The sequence below is a fragment of the Cygnus olor genome, chromosome 5 (assembly GCF_009769625.2).
Source record: "Cygnus olor isolate bCygOlo1 chromosome 5, bCygOlo1.pri.v2, whole genome shotgun sequence".
Classification (NCBI taxonomy): Eukaryota; Metazoa; Chordata; class Aves; order Anseriformes; family Anatidae; genus Cygnus; species Cygnus olor.
The window spans coordinates 7,061,278-7,073,889 of NC_049173.1; positions in this window are offsets into that span (position 1 = coordinate 7,061,278).

The following is a 12,612-nucleotide window of genomic DNA, read 5'->3' on the forward strand; positions in this document are numbered from 1 at the left end:
GTTGGGTGACTGGTTGGCCTGGTGTATGACTCCTTTTGTGATTAGTTTTGTGGTGAGAAGAACAAGTATTTACACTGCTGGTGAGGTTTCATTAGCCCACCTCCTTTGAGCCATGGCTGATGCATAGACACAAGGTGTTCTTTCAGCTGACCAGTGTCGGGGGGGGGGTGAACTTTCCCTCCAGCTGGCCAAAGAGCTGTAGTGGCCCCAAAGTGCAGCAGTACACCACGGACAGAGCTATCCAAATCTTTCAGCCTCCTACTGTCCTTTTCATAGTTCGTTATTCAGCCCTGGCTCCTTCCAGCTGAAACTGTTCTGACTGTATCGTAGGGCTAGATTTTTCTGTTATATATCTCGTGGAAAATCAAAAGGCAGAATTTTCAGAAGAAATGCTATTGGCTTCTAAATTAGACCCTTGAGACTCTAAATGAATCTGAGGACAATACTTTTCTTATGAAATGTTGCCAAGAAAGGAGCCCATATTTCAGTGCTTTTTTTCTTTCTCTCTCTTTTTTTTTTTTTTTTTTCTATTTTAAGAACTCACATAGAAAGTGTTATCAGGCTTTGTGCAGTCATCTGGGTCTGATGGGTTATTCTTGATGCTGGTCTTGTCAGCTAAGAATGCCCTCAGGAGATGTCTTCTTCCAGGTTTCCAGTGCCATGGAAACAGAAGCTGCAGGTAACGCTGTGGCTAGTGGCTCTTCCCAGGTGTGTTTGCTGTAGGAGTTGCATTCATGTAGTCTGTCAGATGAACCCAGACTTGGGAAAATTAATTCATGGGAAAGGCTGACCACGTATCCAGGGCTGGAAGTGCCCCTTTGCAAGAGGGAGTCTGCCACCCTTTATTCCAATATTAAACCTTTTATTTAATGCCAGTTATTTCAGTGAAACTATCTGCACAGTAAGGTACTCATAAATGTTCAGAAAAGTGATGGAATCCATCTCTACCTCATTATCACGGCTGTAGTGAAATGGTAAAGGCGGAATAAATTGCCTGGTATAATTATGTATATGCCAGATGTTCTTAATCATTCCACTTCAAGCCTCCTTTGCTAACTGCAATTTTGCGCCTTTTCCAAATCTATAGGAATTGGTAAACATACATAATTAAGAAGAAATTAAATGGATTTTAGAAGTGAATTACTGTAGTTCCTGCAGTATTATATTATATAATTGGCACCTCTAAGATCAATCTGGGCTCTAACATGGGCTTTATGTGGCACAATGGCTGTTTTGTTTGTGACTTGCACTAAAAATATAGTCATTTTGTTAGTGTGGTTAAACATCTCAGCAGAACCACACAAAGCTAGGAGAAATTCTTACAGCAGATTTATTAAAATAGAAACAGAAAGCTATATCTCAGCTGGTGTAAATCACAATATTTGCACTGACTGTTGCATGCTGAACGTGCACCAGCTGAGCCTGTGGCCCATCCTTCATTTGGATTCATGCAAGTGAAGGTCCGTTGCTAACCCTATTCATAATAAATGATTTTCGGGTCTGTAGCTAGAAGTCCTCCTTCAAAGTTCCTGTAGCTGAAAACAGAAGATACCCTATTATTGGTTCTTGTATTTTTTTTGTTTGCTTGTTTGTTTTTGTTTGTTTTGTTTTTTTATCCTGTTGCTATGTTTTTGCTTTCCACAATTCGGAACGTATGAAGAAAACAGCACACCTGTAGCACAGATTGTCCCTGAGAAAATAGATTTTAATACAAGGGCTGCACATTTCTGATCAGTTTCCTTAGAATCCTCAATAACACCTGTGCTTTGTCAGCATGTGACAAAACCTGCATTTATCTGGGATAATATGGGTATTACTGACAGAGGAAGTATGTAAGCATGGGAGATCTGTTGGTGGAATCACAGGCATAGCGGTGTTGGTTGGGAAGGACCACTGGAGGTCTGTAGACAAATCACCTATGGGTTTGTCTGACTGTGTCCTGAAAACCTCCAAGGATGGAGATTATCAGGGAGATAGCATCTCCCTGAGCAGTTTGCTCTAGAGTTTCAGCACCCTCCTGATGAAAAAGCTTCACCTGAACTTCCCAAAAGACAATGTAATTGTTTTTTCCAGTGTAATATTGCCTGCCCCTACTAAGTTTGGCTCTGTATTTTTTGTAACTGTACTTCAGGTAGTTGTAGGGTGCCACCTGATCATGCCTTAGCCTCCTATCTGCTAGATTAAACATGCCCAGTCCTCTCACCATCTCATTGTAGGTCACGTACACTAATAACTCATATTTAACTCATATTAAATCCGGTTTTCACCATAACCCTTCCATCCCCTTCAGCAGGACTGCTGCTCATTTAGGCAGATCCAAACCTGCACCAGTGAGTGGGATTAATTCCAAATGCAGAACATTGCATGCCTGTTGACTTCCAAGAGGCTTCTGTTGTCCCATTCACGTTTCTCAAGTTCTCTCTGAATTGAAGAGAAGCATCAAAAGAGGTAAGAATCCATTTCTGTATATTTTGTGCTAAATACAAGGCACATCCTTGATTTACTCCCAGAAAATTTTTTGCTTGCGCTTAATATCTTCATCCCAAACTATAAACCATTTATCACAAACTGGGAAGAAAGCAACAGTATTTTTGTTATTAAATACACAAGATTTGTCAGAAGCTAGGGTAAACACCTAGTTTGCAGAGACCTTTAGATATACATACAGTTGGTACTTACTGTGTCTGCTGCCCGCCTTCTGACCGTCACAGCCAAAAAATGGGTATTTGCCTCCTTTCAACAGTTTGAAGGGTGCTTCAACCATCCATATGTTAGAAGTATGCACTCTGCAAAAGGAAGCTGCTTGTATCATAATGATGGGATGCTCATCTGCTTCTTTTCAAACATGGTGGACCAGATCTGCTGCTACTAAATTGCCTTTCACGACATTGAAGATATGGAGTTATGCCAGTTGACAACATAGTCAGAGCAAGAGCATTTTAATGGGTTTGGTCTTATTTAAATATTGCTTTTTGTTACAGGATTCTTCATTGGGTGCAGCGTGAAGTACAACTATTTTTGTTGGGTTTTCAGCTTTCCTCTCATGTTAGAAGAAGGTTCCACTTTCAAATGAATATTAGAAGAACCTTAAAGTCTTAGCTGTCCCTAATCTTTATGGCTTCACTGGAGTTTTAAATGTAGCTTTTGGTTTATCCTATGAGCTGGGAGCTATCTGTTTGAGGGACTTAGTGCAAAGATACAGTATAAGCAGATAGTTTGGTTAAGCTGATTTTTGCAATTCAAGTGGATCTAATGCATATCATGCCTGGGATTATCTTTATACTTCTGGTTAAATTGACAGAATTTGAGCATTCTCTGTGTATTGCAAAGAACAGCTTGGAAAATAAAAGGGAGCCAAGTTAGTGGCTTATATATAAAGGAATATTTGCACTTTGTGTAGATCATCTAAATTTTCATTCTTTTGTACATCACTCAGGGAGAAAGCAAATATTCTGGCAGCTTGGATCATGTGAAAGGGAAACAAGAGACCTCATTAATTCAGATATTTCAGATTCAACAACAGCAGAAAGGAGGGATTATAACTGCCCAATTTGATCCAACTGGAAAAATCTAAATCTAGACCAAGGTCAGGTACCTCACAAATGATGGAACAATATCAAGTGTATTTAATTTCCTGAGAGCTGTGATAAAATTAAGGTAGAAGTCCTGGGAAAAGAGTCTAATATATCACTCTGCCCTATCAAGCCTGACATGTTTACTAGGTGTGTCATAGCTAATTTGAAAAGATGATCTCTAAAAAAACCTTCAGCATTTTCTTTTTTTTTCCATTCTTTTAAGTGTTCTTGTCTTCTTCAGTAACAGTATTCCTAGAGCCAAATGGTATTCAATTGTGCAAAATTGTTTAGCAGAAGTGTTTGTACCCTTCATCAGTAAATGGGGACGGGACCACACTTCCATTTCTTCAGTCATTGCAAAATTCTGCCAGAAGCTGTCCTTTCCCTCCCATGTGTTTGCAAACCACTGCACTGCAGTGGGCTTTCCCATCATAGATTTGACATTTGCCCTTCACAGAGTAGAGCTGCTCACGGCAGAGGAGACCCTTCTTGTCAAATAAACAGGGTTATGGAGTTGGCTTTCAACATTGATGCTGAGAAATATTTTCTTCAGCTTGGTTTGCTCCACAGAGGACATAAAGGGGGGAGCAGCACAAGCCAGGGTTGTAACAAAGGCAGTGGAAACATTACTTCTTTACGCTGTCATCTTGGTGGTTTTTCTAAGAACAGCTTTTACTTCAGTGGGTGAAACTTGCCATCTTCCTCTTCCTTTTGTTTTTATTCTGTCTTCTGTCCACCTCTTTAATAATTTAATTTTCATGCACATGGGAACGTGTGTGTGTGTGAGGGTGCATGTGTATATATATATATTCTTATACAGGGGTGTGTGTATTCTGTGATTTGTACTGAAATTTTATGGTTGTCTCTCTACAAGGCTCTGTTCTAAACAGTAGGTGTCATGCACTCGCTCCTGCTTGAAAATAACACACAGCATTTTCTTAGCCCTTATTAAATCAGACCTAGGTAACACTGGGAAGGAATTTGAATTGTCCCCCACTCCAGGTTCTCTTTCCCGATTTCACAAAGGTTAAGCAAGTCTCCGAATGCTGCTCATTGTGTTCTGCCCACTATTTTGTTCTCTTCACCCAGGTAATGAAAAGTCCTCTGTCCCTGTCCAAAGGCCACTTGGTAACAGCTGGCTCTTCAGCTCAAGTAACCACAGTCAAGAGCAGAAGCATTTGTGGCTGAGAGTACAATCGATGAAAGGGGAGGATGGCAAAATACCTGCAGACCACTGAACATTTCCCAGCAATTCAGCTATGGCCAGCTGTGATTGCTAATTAGAGACACTGCATAGTTGACTTGCTATTAAAGGAATGGAAACGGGCATATTTCCTTTTGTTGTATTTATCACAGAATCACAGAATCATTAAGATTGGAAAAGACCTCCCAGATCACCTGGTCCAACCATCCTTCAACCACCAATGTCACCACTAAACCATGTCCCTAAGCACCATGTCCAACCTTTCCTTGAACACCCCCAGGGATGGTGACTCCACCACCTCCCTGGGCAACCCGTTCCGATGCCTGACTGCTCTTTCTGAGAAGAAATTTCTCCTAATTTATTTCGGCTTACTAAAGGAGTGACTGCCTCTCTGGAGTGTGAGAGGCATCCTAGTTTTGCAGCGTTTTGCATGTTTGATGCTGCATGCAGAGCGTGGCTCTGGCAGCAAGTGAGAGGATGCAGCATTGCCAGAGAGCAATGAGGCATCAGCAGTGAGCAGATAACTCAGCTGGACTTTGAGAACGCAATGTTGCTATATAAATGTAGTCAGCGTCCCTCTCACACACACATACATACCATAACCAGATTAAATCCATGTTTAAAAAAGCAATGGAGTCCAAGGTGCTCTCAGAACACCATGTTTGGTGTCACTGCTCAGCAGCCAGCACCGTTAGCACTGCCTGATCAGAAATCATGGGCCAGGTTTGCCCTGCAGTTCTTGCAGGTATAAAGGAGGAATATGCAGCGGTTTGATATTGTAACATCATGTGCAAGTTGGCATGTTATTCTCAAGGGTTGGTAAGACACACAATTGCATTAAAAAGCTAAGCGATGGCTCTGATATGCTCCTATGGCTGTAGGGTCTAATGGTCTTACGTCTGCCAGGTGTCAAGAAATTTTACATAATAATAGTCATAGTAATAAAAAATTATTAGTTTCTGTAACCCTCAGCCTCAGCAGTTCTTTGGGCTAGATTAAGCCCCATCTCTCCTCTTTATTCCTGTGTGTCAAAAGCTGCTTCCAAGGTATGGAATTTAAATTTAAAATCTTCAATTATCTTGCCTGATTCTGCAATAGTAAGTCCAGAAGGGGAGAAAGAGCTGTCACCCCAAACACTGTCCCCTTTCCCCTTCCTCTGCTCTCAGGCATCAGAATAAATGAGAGCAATCATTTCTCATCTCATGTCATCAACAGAGACACCCTGGGTAGTTCATCTCACCCTAATGCCAACCCCTCAAATGGATCAGCAGATGAGGTGGTCCCATTGAGGCTCTCAGAACTGTGGGACCAGCAAACAGAGACAAGATGTAAGAATTATATTTTCAGATTAAAACAACAACAAAAAAAAAAAAAAACAGACAAACACAGGATGCTAGAACTCCTGATAATTTCATGTTAGCGATATTGATTTAGCTTTTTTGGGGGTTGTGTTTGAGGTCACTCTCCATCTTGTCCCTTTGTTTGGGTGGTGCACACTTCTCTTTTCCCATTGCCCTGGTTCTTTGGATTCAAACGGGCAAGACCAGTGTTATGAGCAGTGCTGGGCATTGGGTCAGAGCTGATGAGCCTGGGGTGGAGCAGGACATATCCTGAAACAGAAATGGAAGCCCAGGGGAGCCTTTTGGGGTGAAGCCCCAGCTCAGCAGGTTGTGGGGATGCTAGCACTGGCAGCATGATGGATGTAGGTACTGGCCCCTCTTTGTGACTCCAGCCCAGAGCCTGACATCGATTTTTTAAGTATTTGAGAGCACTGAAAGGTTCTCTGCACCTTGCTGTTAATGAGATTTCAATGTAAGATAAAAGGAACCGTGTCTAACCCAGATTAAACTTGCTCCTGAGTTATTTTTAGCTTGCCTAAACTCTTTCAACCCTTTTGGTAAAACTCATCAAAATTCATCTGTACTAAAAGGATGTAACTTCAAAGAAGTCATATGCATTAAATGTCAACATACTTTACTCATTATAAATCACAGTATCATTAAATCTAACATGAGTTAAAATGAGAAAGATTTAATTTCATCATCTTTAAAATGACTGTTTTTTAGCAAGGGAACAAACTTTGCTTTTAAAATGATCTTCAAAGTAAAAGTTGGTATAGAAGCTTTATTTTACATTGCATCATATTTATATATAATAACAAAGGCTAAAATGTAACCCTCTACACTTCTTAAGAAGATGTGGGAATAGTAGCTTACTTCTGCTCATTTTACAATCCTCTTTTTGGATGCACTTCTAATTTAAACTGTGGAAACTGAAAAGGTTCATTTAAAACTGGTTGTCATGGTTATAAAATCCCAAAAGAAATGATGTGCGTCTGCACCTGCTGAGGGAAACATTTATGGTATGATTTAGCAGGAAAAAAAATAATAAAAAGCTACCACCCACCACAACCCATTTTCAGGCTTGCTTATTACATTACTTGGTAATAATTCATCACCCTCCCCAAAAAGCTACATAAAGCATTCTTACACATTTTTCACTGCATGGAGTTCATTAGCAAATACCATAGGGTGAGGGGTTAGTTCTGTTAAGTTCTAACAGGTTGGGATTTTTTTTGTTTGTTTTCTTTTGTTGTCTTTGTTTTAAACAAGCTTATCTGGAAATACAGAGTGTGCTAGACTACTAGTGTATATTCACTGTCACAATCAATACGGATACCTTGGGTTCCCTCTTTTTTTTTTTTTTTTTCCTTCCTCTTCCTGCTACAGTTAGAAAGGTGTCTGGCCAAAATGAAAAGCCATCCTCGAAACTGCGGGTCAAACAGGCCAGAACAAAAGACTGAATTTCTTGATAGAGCTCAAAAGCATAAAAAAAAGGAAAAGGGGAAAAAAAAAAAAGAGAGAGAGAGAGACAAAAGGGAAAGGGAAAGGAAAAGGGGGAAAGGGAAAGGGAAAGGCGAAGGCAAAGGCAAAAAGGAAAGGGAAAGAAGGGAAAGAGAATGGGAAGGGGAAAGGGAAGGGCGGAAAGGGAAAGGGAAGGGGAAAGGGAAGGGGAAAGGGAAAGGGGAAGGGGAAGGGGAAGGGGAAGGGAAGGGGAAGGGGAAGGGGAAGGGGAAGGGGAAGGGGAAGGGAAGGGGAAGGGGAAGGGGAAGGGGAAGGGGAAGGGGAAAGGGAAGGGAAAGGGAAAGGGAAAGGGAAAGGGAAAGGGAAAGGGAAAGGGAAAGGGAAAGGGAAAGGGAAAGGGAAAGGGAAAGGGAAAGGGAAAGGGAAAGGAAAAGGGAAAGGGAAAGGGAAAGGGAAAAGCTAGAGGAACATCACCCTACTAAGGGAGAATGGAGTCTTTGTAAAGCTGTAACACCTTCATACATGCCCTGGATGAAATTTCCCTACCTTTTGAAGCTGTAGGTTTGTTAGGAATGGGTCTACACTGGGCCAGTCCTTCTCTCTTACAGGGATGCAGAAGACAGCACATGTCTTGGAAACCATTGCTTGGCATTCTTAATTTTTCACTCAGAAAAGCTGACTATATATGCAGTTAAAAAATTACACTGTAAGACTGGGGTAGCATTTTTTTAATATTTAGAAGGAAGGGGAAAAAACAACAGGTGGGTGATCTATTGGCTGGAGGAAATCACTGCAGCTCCTGGCTCTGCTTCACAAAGTAAATAGAAGATAAGGAGGATAGTATGCTCTGTGTTATCAGATCGTGAACCAGAAATGGGATTCAGCCAGGAGGGTCAACCGTATCCTGGGGTGCATCAAGCACGGCATCGCTAGTCGGTCGAGGGAAGGGATTGTCCCGCTCTACGCTGCGCTGGTGTGGCCTCACCTCGAGTACTGTGTGCAGTTCTGGGCACCACAGTACAAAAAGGACATGAAACTGTTGGAGAGTGTCCAGAGGAGGGCTACGGAGATGGTGAAGGGCCTAGAGGGGAAGACGTACGAGGAGCAGCTGAGGTCACTGGGCCTGTTCAGCCTGGAGAAGAGGAGGCTGAGGGGGGACCTCATCGCAGCCTACAACTTCCTTGCGAGGGGGAGTGGAGGGGCAGGCGCTGACCTATTCTCTGTAATCACCAGTGATAGGACCCACGGGAACGGCGTCAAGCTGAGGCAGGGGAGGTTTAGGCTGGACATCAGGAAGAGGTTCTTCACTGAGAGGATGGTCGCATACTGGAACAGGCTCCCCAGAGGCACAGTCATGGCACCAAGCCTGTCTGAATTTAAGAAGTGATTGGACTGTGCACTTAGTCACATGGTCTAAAATTTTGGGTAGACCTGTGTGGTGCCAGGAGTTGGACTTGATGATCCTTACGGGTCCCTTCCAACTTGGGATATTCTATGATTCTATGATTTAAAGTGTCTGCTTATACTCATTGATCCCAGGATTCTCCTGTTCAAAAAACTGCTGCTGGAGAAGGAAGTTTGGTGTCCTGAGCACAAAGCAGAGCTCTTCTGAGAAAGTTTGGAAAATCACAGCAGGCTGAGCTACTTCTGAGAGGCTGTGGATTTTTCCAGACCCTTTGACCTTCCTCCACCAATGAAACCTGGGATGACATTTTTCACTGTTCTGTTTCAGTGGAAAATTATTTCTAATCAATATTCTCTGCATTCCCAAGAGAATCCAGTAATTTATAACATCTGAAAGGAATAATATAAGAAATTGGATGAGAAGGACGGAATTATGCTTCTTCAATTCCCATCTCAGCAAATGGCTGGAATAAATGCGATAAAAGCGACCAGGCAGCAGTGCTGTGTCCATCCAGCTCTCCACAGCTGGTCCCACAGGTACCTTCCGTCTTGCTGCAGGGTGCTGCCAAGTTGTGGCACGGTGGAGCTGGGTTTTTGGGTGTTACAACACATAAACACATGAAAAGCAGACAAATGCTGTGAAATTCTCCTCCTGTGTGGAATAGCCCCTGTGCTGCAGTCATAGATCTTGCACACCGGTGTGCTATTCTTCGAGTAGTGTCTGTAGCACTGATCAGCGATGTCAGCCTAATGTCTGCTTTCAAGCAGATGGCAAGATTGATTAATCCATCAAGTCTGTCCATCTACTTCTCGTCTCCCTTCGTTTCTTGCCTGCGCTTTATTTACCTATCAGGCAATAAGTTGATTCAGTCTATCTCCTTTCCCATCTTTCCTCATTCCCCTGCTAATTTATAGCAGACCTGGTGGCCTCTCAGAGGTTCCCCATGCCATGGGGCACTGCTCTCCTCTGCTGTCAGCTGGGCTGCACCATCGCCCCTCTCCGCTGCTGCCAGCGAAGCCCTGCTGTCTCCAGGGGCTGGCGACAGGCTGCTCCACTGCAATCAGATTAATTTGGAAGTACGCTACTTTCCTGGAGAAAATGTCACAGAATTACAGAGGCGAGAGATGGAAGAGGTTTATTAAAGCGGCCAGTCCATCTTCCTGCCAATCAATGGCAGCTCCCACAGAGCACACTCCAGGCTTTGTTCCAGCGATGTTTTAGAAATGCCTGGTGATGTGCTGCCCGCCCCTGCCCTTGAGGACTCTTCCCGTGCCCTCTGGTGGGACACGCTTCGCTGGTTATCAGGAAGGGCACCTCAATGGCTTAGTGGCCAGCTTCCAGCTTCCAGCTGATGCAGCCATGCTTTCTACCATGCCAGTGGGGAAGGCAACATGCAGACCCTTTACTGCAATGTTTAGCCTGCCACAGACTTTACTTTCTAACCCTCTCAGTGAGAGCATATTTTAAAATAACAATTTAAGTTGGGCTGGTCTAATGAGAAACAAACCTTTTGTATGCCCTGTTTAAGCTGCCAATTCCCCCCAGATACCTATGCTGTTTGGGCAGCTTTGAAAGTGGAAGTCAGGCACTTATCTGCCCTTTTGGGACCGTCATTTACAATAGACACGGTTTGTTACTAGTTCTGGCTTTCCCAGCCAGCCCAGTGGTGGTTCACCTCTAGCAACCAGTGACCAGTCTTATGCAAATTGCCTGGATTTGGGTTTATGTGAAAACAACAGCAGTTTGTAACACCCGAAATGCCTGAAATCACTGCCAACACTGTGTTTTGGCTAGTGCAGCGGGAAAGAGCTCCTAAAAGAGAACATACTCAGATACTCTGAATCATCACTGAGTTTATTCAGAGCAGTTAGAGTAGAGGCAATCTCTGTCTCCATAAGGCCTCCTTGGCTTATCTGGGCCATCTGAACAGAAATAGAGTCTCTAGACTGGGACTTGCTGTGCCACCCTTCTGGGACCAGGCAGCTGGGAGTGGTACGGAGCTAACTGGGTACCACCAGCATCAGTCTGAATGTGATCTGGCCAGCATAGGCAGCTCAGCAGCTGAACTAAGGGGCCTGGCCAAAAACCAGGACACGCTACTCCCAGCACAGCACTGGGCTAACGTGGCCAGCTGTGGCCTGAGCTGAGCATGAGTCATTTTGGTGGTGGGTTTCTGTGAGATGCTCCATAAATTGTTGGTGTCTCCTAAGGTTGCTTTTCCTTCCTGCGAGCAAGAGATGAGCCTTCCCAAAGCGGCAGCCTGCTTGGTTTCAGGCACCTTCATCCTTATTTTAGAATCTCTGAAAAATCTGAAGCAAACAGATTTCTAGAGAGAGTTCAGATTTGGGATCCCTTTAACTATCTGTCTCTTATGGCTATTTAAAAGCCCTGCTGTCGGTCGTGGGATCTGTTCGGAGGGAGTCAAGCCTAGGACCCTGGATGGAGACAGTATATATATATATACATATATTCTCTATATATAATGTGTGTGTGTATATATATATATATAGTGTGTGTGTGTATATATATATAATATATATAGTGCATGTGTTGCTCTTGAGGGACCTGCGTGATGACTCTAACTACCCCAGTTCACCTGCAGGACTCTGCATGTCCATTTTTGATGGCATAGAAGTTATTATTGCAGGTATTTTGCTAGTGTCTCTATTTACTAATTCTTTATACAGCACAATTTATTGATGTTTAATTCCATAAATATATATTTCTACTTCCTTGTTTGGGAGCCTTCAAAGAGAAGTGGTTATGAATAGAAGTCACTGATGAATGGATTGAAAAGCAAAGCTCCATCGCCCACATCTGGGCTGGGCAATCAGGACTTTTCTCTGTCTTTCTGCCTAACCAAGGGCAGAAGGACGCCTGCAGAAAGTCGTGGCGGGGCTGCTGAGCAGCTGCTGGTGCTGGCAGTCAAAAGCACTCAGCAGTGCTACCACAGAGGTGTTTGCAGAGGCATGTTGGTCTGTGTGAGGTCAGTGTGGCTTTTTCAACATCTTTGCCCGATGTTGCCCAAAATGCTTCGAACGCTCTGCCCTCAGGTAGTCATTGAGCTGGCCTCCACGGTAGCTGACATCAGTGGCATACCTCTCTTTACCCATTTTCTAAGCCTCCACTTAACACATTCAGATAGCTTTTGAAGCCTGGCACAATTTGTGCTCTGAAGGGAGCAGATGTTTTATTTCCATGCAGCAAAGTTAGCCACGGAAGGATTTCCAGCATTAAAGAACTTGCTCACTCTGTCTTCATTACTTTGCCTAACCAGAGGTGTAAGACGATCATTTTAGCCTCAGTCCCTTCCACATAACATCACAGTGGACAAATTATAACAGAACATTTGTAAGAAGCAGCCTGTCAAAGAGTGTGCTGGTGTGTGCTGAAGGAGCCAGGCTGCGCTGAGCCTCGGTCCCTGTCCTGTGCTCCTGGCCCCTGTTGCTTGCACACATTTTTTATAGCTGGATCCTAAATTACTGGGAGCAAGAGCCCTGGAGAATAAATCTTCAGCCCAGTGTGCTGAATGGTGTGTGCGCAAAGCAAATGAGATGTGCATATATATTAACTTGTTTCCCTGGCTCCCAGGGCTCATTTTGGCGGAGGTAATAAGCACAGGTA